Source organism: Talpa occidentalis, unplaced genomic scaffold, assembly GCF_014898055.3.
Source record: "Talpa occidentalis isolate TD23 unplaced genomic scaffold, MPIMG_talOcc4v2.1 talOcc4.16, whole genome shotgun sequence".
NCBI classification, from domain to species: Eukaryota; Metazoa; Chordata; class Mammalia; order Eulipotyphla; family Talpidae; genus Talpa; species Talpa occidentalis.
The window spans coordinates 59,148,720-59,156,847 of NW_023601653.1; the positions used below are offsets into that span (position 1 = coordinate 59,148,720).

At 41.2% G+C, this 8,128-nt stretch overlaps 1 long non-coding RNA gene across 3 annotated transcripts in view; it reads right to left on the reverse strand.

The window, feature by feature from the left end:
- Window positions 1-7,272, reverse strand: part of LOC119247668 (uncharacterized) — a 224,305-nt gene extending 217,033 nt beyond the window's left edge. For all 3 annotated transcript variants that reach the window (XR_005125801.2, XR_008552260.1, XR_008552259.1), the window contains exon 1: window positions 7,218-7,272. This is a non-coding gene — a long non-coding RNA (uncharacterized LOC119247668). The remainder of the gene's footprint in view (window positions 1-7,217) is intronic.
- Between the last annotated feature and the right edge of the window lie 856 nt (window positions 7,273-8,128).

Sequence of the window (8,128 nt, forward strand, 5' to 3'; positions counted from 1 at the left end):
TGGAAGAATAAACATTATTAAAATGGCCATCCTTCCAAAAGCAATATACAGATTCAATGCTATTCCAATCAAAATTTCAATGTCATTCTTCAAAGAAATAGAACAATTATTGATGAAATTCATATGGAATCACAAAAAACCCGAATAGCCAAAGCTCTCCTGAAAAAAAAGAAGGGAATGGAGGCATTACACTCCCAGACTTCAAACTATACTACAAAGCCATAATCATCAAAACTGCATGGTATTGGAACAAGAACAGACATACAGACCAATGGAATCGAATAGAAAATCCAGAAATAAATCCACAGATTTATGGTCAACTAATCTTTGACAAAGGAGCAAAGACTATGCATTGGAGCAAAGAAAGTTTGTTCAATAAATGGTGCTGGGAAAACTGGGTCGCTACATGCAAAAGAATGAAGCTTGACCACTACCTCACACCATACACAAAATCAACTCAAAATGGATTAAATAACTAGACATAAGACCTGAAACCATAAAATATATAGAAGGAAATATAGGCGAAACACTACGTGATTGCACATCAAGACATCTTTACAGACACATCACCCAAGCAGTGATAGTGAAGGCAAAGATAAACAGCTGGGACTACATCAAATTAAAGAGCTTCTGCACAGCAAAAGAGACAATAACAAAAACAAAGAGAAACCCCACCACTGGGAGAACATTTTTGCACCCAACACTAATGATAAAGGACTGATCACAAAAATCTGCAAAGAGCTGATGAGACTCAGCAACAACAAAGAAAATAATCCAGTCAAAAAATGGGCAGAAGAGCTAAAAAGAAACTTCTCTGAAGAGGAAATGCAAATGGCCAACAGGCATATGAAAAAATGTTCAACATCACTTGCCATCAGGGAAATGCAAATCAAAACTACCATGAGATACCATCTTACACCAGTGAGAATGGCACATATTAAAAAAACTAGCAACAACAAATGCTGGCGAGGGTGTGGAGAAAAAGGAACTCTTCTGCACTGTTGGTGGGAGTGCAAACTGGTCCAACCACTGTGGAGAGCTGTGTGGAGATTTCTGGACCTACTAAACATAGAGCTTCCATATGATCCAGCAATTCCACTCCTAGGTATTTACCCAAAGGACACAGAAACATCAATTCCAAAGAACACCTGCACCCCTATGTTTATAGCAGCACTGTTTACAATAGCTAAGCTTTGGAAACAACCCAAATGCCCAAAAATAGATGACTGGATCAAGAAGATGTGGTCCATATATACCATGGAATATTACTCAGCATTCAAAAAAGATAAACACATGCAATTTGCAGCAACATGGATGGCGCTGGAAGGGATCATGCTCAGCGAAATAAGCCAGAAAGAAAAAGAAAAATACCGATGGTCTCACTCATAGCAGGAATCTAGAAAACTTAAATAAGGGACCAGGAAAACGAATAACTATAAGAAAGTGGAAAATCAAAATCAACAAAAACTATGAACCAGAGACACTTTTAGGGGGGGGGGCGGGAGGGGAGGGATTGGGGTCAGAATGGGGGGGCTGCAATTGTATGGGGAATACAACAATAAAATTTATTATTAAAAAAAAAAAAATAAAAAAAAAAATAAAATTTAAGAATTATCTCTCACAAGTAAGTACAGCTGGTTTTAAGTACACCACACCATGTTATTGATTACTTAGGCCCTATTTTTAAAATGAGGTATAACTGACAAATAACATTTTACTGGTTTCATGTAAACCACAGAATGATTTCACATTTGTATATATTGTGAAATCATCACCACAATAAGTTTAGATAATTTTTTCCTTTGATGAGAACTTTTAAGAGCTACTCTCAAAAACTCTTAAATATGCATTGTTATTAACTAAAATCGCCACACTGTATATATAATACATCCCCATAAAAAATTATTTTCTAACTGCTTGTACTTTTTGATTCCCTTTCCCCATTTTGCTCACCACCCCACCCCCCACTCCCTGCTGCTGGCAGCTACCAATCTATTCTCTGAGATTTTTTTTCAGATTCCACATATACATGAGATCATATTTCTTTCTCTGATATTTCACTTAGCATAATGGCCTCGATGTCCATACATGTTATTGTAAAGAGCAAGACTTCCTTCTTTTTATGGTTGAATAACATTTCATTGTATGTATAGATTTCTTTAGCCATTCAACAATAATAGGTTGTTTCCATGTCTTGATTAATGTAAATAAAGCAGCAATGAATATAGGGGTGCATATGTCTTCTTAAATTAGTGTCTTTGTTTTCTTCTTTTTTTATTATAATTTTTTTAAAGATTTGTTTATTTATTTATACAAGCACTGGGTACAGTCAGAAGCGTGGGAGGGTAAGAGAATTCACCAGAACCAGAGCGGGGAGCAGAACACGCAGACCAACGAAACACACTGAGGGGGGCAGTGGGTGCGGCAGGAGAGGTCTGCACGCCATGTGGGACCCTCGCTGGCAGCCAGGGATCGAACTGGTGCTACAGAGGCTGTGGGCAGCTTCGCAGGCCAGCGCTCAACCACTGCACCACCAGGAGGCCCAGTGTCTTTGTTTTTTTCAAATAAAAACCCAGAATTGGGATTACATGGTAGTTCTATGTTCCCCACATCCTCTCCAACATTTGTCATTTTCTGTCCTTTTGATAATAACCATTCTAACAGGTACAAGGTGACTTGATTTGCATTCCCCTGGTGATTAGTGATGGGCATCTTTTCATGTACCTGTAGGTCATCTGCATTTTTCTTTGGAAACATATCAATCCAAATCTTCTGCCCATATTTTTTTTAAAGAATTATTTATTTATTTTATACAAGCACTGGGTACAGTCAGAAGCGCGGGAGGGTGAGAGAATTCACCAGAGCCAGAGCGGGGAGCAGAACAGGCAGACTGATGAAGTACACTGCTGAGGGGAGCAGCGGGGGCTGCAGGAGATGTCTGCGTGCCATGTGGTACCCTTGCTGGTGGCCAGGGGTCAAACTGGTGCTGCAGAGGCTGCAGGCAGCTTTGCAACCCAGCGCTCAACCTCTGTGCCACCAGGGGAGGCCCTCTTCTGCCCATTTTTAATTGTTGTTTTTTCACTCTTGAATTGCATGGGTTCTCTATTTTAGATGTTAACCCCTTATCAGATGTGTGGCTTGCAAATACTTTCTCCCATTCAATTACTCAGCATTCAAAAAAGATAAACACATGCAATTTGCAGCAACATGGATGGCGCTGGAAGGGATCATGCTCAGCGAAATAAGCCAGAAAGAAAAAGAAAAATACCGGATGGTCTCACTCATAGCAGGAATCTAGAAAACTTAAATAAGGGACCAGGAAAATGAAAAACTGTAAGAAAGTGAAAATCAAAATCAACAAAAAACTATGAACCAGAGACACTCTATGGGGGGTGGGGGGTGGGGAGGGAGGGACTGGGGTCAAAATAAGGGGGCTGCAATTGTATGGGAATATAAAAATAAAATTTATTTAAAAAAAATACTTTCTCCCATTCAGTAGACTGCCTTTTCATTTTATCAATGATTTCCTTTGGTGTGGGAAACTTCAATTTAATGTAGCCTCACTTGTTTATTTTTGCTTTAGTTGCCTTTGCTTTTAGAGTCAGATCCAAAAAATCAACATCAAGACCAGTGTTAAGGAGTTGATTGTCTATGTTTTCTTCCAGTTTTATGGTTTCAGGTCTTACATTCAAGTCTTTCAACATTTTGAGTTAATTTGTGTGTATGGTGAGAAAGAGAGTGAGCTCCGGGTTCATTATTTTGCAGGTAACTGTTCAGTTGTTCCAGCACCAATTTTTTTTTTTAATTTATTTATGCATACAAGAACCGGGGTATAGGCCAGAGATGCGGGAGGGTGAGAGGATTCACCAGAGACAAAGTGGGGAGTAGAACAGGCAGATCTACTGAAATACACTGCTGACGGGAGCAGCAGGCAAGACTGGAGGGGTGTATTGTACCATGTGGGTTAGCTTCCTGACCAGGGATCCAGCTCATGCCACAGTGGCTGTGATAGCTCGATAGTGGTGAGACTTCAACCCCCGCACCACCAGGGAGGCCCCCCAGCACCAATTATTGAAGTGACTGTCCTTTCCCCATTGAAAATTCATGTTCCTTTGTCACTTATTGACCGAATTTGTATGGATTTTTTTTTTCCTGGGCCCTCTATTCTGCTTCATTGATCTATGTGTCTATTTTTTTGTTTTGTTTTGAATTTCAATTTTTATTTTTTATATTAATTTTTTACATCATTGTTCATTTTTAAACAATATTTGCTTCCCCCTACCCCCTCAGGTGTAGTCCCCATAGAGTTTCCTTCCCCAATGCACCCGTGCACCATCACCTCAGTCCCCTGTGCTCCTCCCTCCCTCCCTCTGATCCCTCTCCCTCCTCCTCCCCTGCAGGATGTCTCTGATTTATAATTGTCCTTTTTTGCTTTGTTGTGTTTTGAACTAGTAATGAATACTGTTTTGAATGGTACAACTTTGTAACATGGTTTGAAATCAGGAAGTATGCATGTAAAGTCTCCAGTTTTGTTCTTTCTTGGAATTGCTATAGATATTTGGGAGTCTTTTGTGGTTCTGTACATATTCATGATTGTTTTATTCTATTTCTGTGAAAAAAATATCATTGGAAAAAATTATTGGAATTTTGACAGGGGTTGCACTGAATCTATAAATTGCTTTGGGTATTATGGACAATTTAACAATATGAATTCTTCCAATCCATAAACACAAATGTCTTTCATTTTTCTTTGTGTTCTCCTCACTTTCTTTCATCAGTGCTTTATCATTTTCAGTGTATATATATTTTACCTCCTTGGCTAAATGTATTCTTAGATATCCTAGTTTTGTTTAATGCATTGTAAATGGGATTGTTTTCTTAATTTCTCTTTCTAACAGGTCACTATTAGTGTACAGAAATACAGCCAATTTTTGTATATTGATTTTATATACTGCAACTTTACTGAATTCATTTATTAGCCCTCACAGCTTTTTGAAGTCTTTAGGGTTTTCTCCTTGCATGTTTATATATTATTACCATATCATCTGTAACTAGTGAAGTTTTACTTCTTCATCTCCAATTTAAATATCTTTTCTATCTTTTTGTTACATATTTGCTCTAGCTTGGACTTTCACTACTATATAGAATAAAAGAGGTTTAAGTGGGTATCCTGGTCTTGTTCCTGACCTTAGAAGAAAAACTTTGAGCTTTTCACTCTTGGGTATGATGTTAGCTGTGGGCTTATCATATATGGTCTTTGTTATGTGTCAAGAATGCAGGTGCCTAGGCAATACACAAGCCCCATGGAGTGGGTGTCCAACTTGGGGAAAACTGTTCCACAGTCTGGAGCTGGAGATGATCCTGGTGGAGCAAAAAGCATGGGTTTGGAGAAGACACTCAAGCCACAATTAGCCACAAGCACTCTATCCACCCCAAAACTTGCCCTCTGAAGCTCACAGCAGCCCAGAGGAGGACAGCAGCAGGCTGTTGCTGGATCCACTGCCGGGCAAGTAGCTATAGAAGACATCTACTGCTGCAGGAGGCCTTGATGCCCCAGCCAAATAAGACACTGGCAAGCAGCGAAGCTCAAAGGGCCTCACACCATGGGGCCAAAGTTAAAGGGCCTCACACCATGGGGCTGAAGATTCCTTGTGCCTCACACCATGGGGCTGAATTTAACATCCCTCTATTTTTTGTTCTTGGTCATAAAAAGAAAAAAATTTATCAGAAAAGTACTTTAGGCAATAAATTATATGTATCAGTAGACTGCAAGCAATTGGCACAGAAAATTACCTGTTTAGAAATTAGTTATTAAACAATTTGGCCCACTTGACAATGGGAGACGATTTATTGTACATATCTGACAAGCAAATCAGCACGACTATTATAGTAAGTCCTTCTTTTGCTTTTTTAGAAGTCCTTTTTATTTAGAAGTTTCTTAGGAAAGTTTTTAAATGAAGTTAACTGTGTTAAAAAGTTTGTCGGTAAAAAAAGTTCTGATAGCTGAGTAGCAGCTGGTTTCCGGCTGAAGGCCATATGAATAGAATAGTCTTTTGATGCTTAGGCTTTAGCTGATAGGGATGTACTGGCGGCTATCCACTGTCTTAGGTAATTGTCTAGCTAAAATAATAAGTTTTAGTGTTAGGTTTGGTTTTTTATCTATTAACCTTTAAGGCTACTGTCTAGCTGAGACCCGTAGGAGCCAGTAGTCTATGGGAATATAATACAGTAATTGTTTCTGTTTTACACATGATGATGTATTTTTTGATTACTAATAATGAATAAATAAAGACCTGCTGAGTCTCTCGGCAGAAGATACTTGCACCTCATCCAGTGTCAGTGTCTCCTCACTACCTCATCCCCTTCCCTTCAGTCCTTTACATGCACCTAGGCCATCTTTTCCTTTCAAGGACTTCTGACCCAACATTTGGCCAAAAGCTGGTCTGCGGCAATCTACCTAGAGTGACCACACTCCCCCTGCCTGCAGAGGAGTCCCTGTCTCCTTTGGGCAGATGCCACCACCACCAGCCACAAGAGAGCCTGAAGGCGCTTCCCACTATGGTACCCCCAGCTGCTGTGCTGGGGCTCCCTACACCCCGTGGACCTGGGCCTGTCGTTTTGCAAGTCTGAGCATAGAAAGGCCATGTCTGCCGGCACCCCCATCCTCCAGAGGCGGTCCACCAGCGGCTCAGGTCCCAGGAGCCTACCCGCCAGCCTGGGACGGAAGAGACGCGCATACGCCCTCAGAGACCCCCTTACGGCCACAGCCCCCCTCCCCCTACCAAGTCTACCAAGGACTGGGACTCAGACACGGGAGCTTCGGGGTCCCTCTGCATGACCTGTTGCCTGACCTGTCAATCTACCCTACCGCTGTCCACCAGAACCAGCACCAGCACAGGTCACCCCGAGATGAAGCCAGCAGGCCTACCTGACAGAGGGCTTCGGCAACCCAATCCGTGCACTCTGCCCCTGCTGTCATCCCCGGAGAAGAGACCGCTGCGAAAACCAAGGGGCTGGCTTGTGGGGACTGAGCTAGTCGGCCACTCGGCGCCCAGAACAAGCCCAGAAACGAGAGCTGCCCACACCCCAGTCCAGAAAGTCCCCAGAGTCCCAACAAGGCCACTCCAGGCCCCAGGACTCAGCCCACAAACGAGCAGAGAGGTTGCAGCTTCACCTGCTCCATCTCCCCCAGCCACCCTAGCCTACACTGGGCCTACCTGCTCAGGCGTGGCGGCGCCAGCCGGCTGGACACATAGTTCTGGCACCCAGGCCTCTGCTAGGCCCGCGCATGCGCCCCCACCCCGCGCTCTGGGAGGGCGGGACCAGACAGTAGGCATGACCTCCAGGTGACCCTGAGCCCCACCTCGGATTCCTTGGCTAAGCAAGTGGTCCAAGGACAAGTCCTCCTGGCACCAGGCACTGGGCAGCCAAGGCTCTGTTTCAAACATAAAAGTATATTATTTGTGTATCACTAAACAGTTTTATCAACTTGATAGACAAATTTTAATAAAATCTATCTTATTTATTATTTTATGAAAGTAATACATGGTCAACATTAAAAAATGAAAACTTTGTCACAAGGGAAAGAATAAATCAAACATGACCCACTACTCCTGGATATGCAATTTTTACTGTTTTATTATTTCCATTTGTTTTCCTTTACATATAAGCTTTGGGAATATAATTGGCATCCAATTGTACATGTTCTTTCATATTGTTTTTAAATTTAATTCTTTACTTTTGACATCATTAATATTCTTTTACAATATGATATTCTGTTACATTTATTTACTCCTGTTCCTTTTATTGTTCCTTAAAATTTATTATAAATAATGCTTGGTGAACATTCTTACAGGATATCTGTGCACATCCTTATTTCCTAAAATAAATTCCTGTATGTAAATTTGCCACTCTGTGTTACTAAATAACTTCCTACAAAATTATGCCAACTTACCCTTCTATTAGCTGTCAATGGAATGCCCAGTTACCTATAGAGATGGCAACATTTGTCCTTACTATGCCCATTGCTAATTACTACCAGGTTGGTATATAGAAAGTGATATGTCGTCTTTGACTGTTTCTTCTTGACTGCCAGTGAGTTTGAACAATTTTTCATTTAGCTATGTTT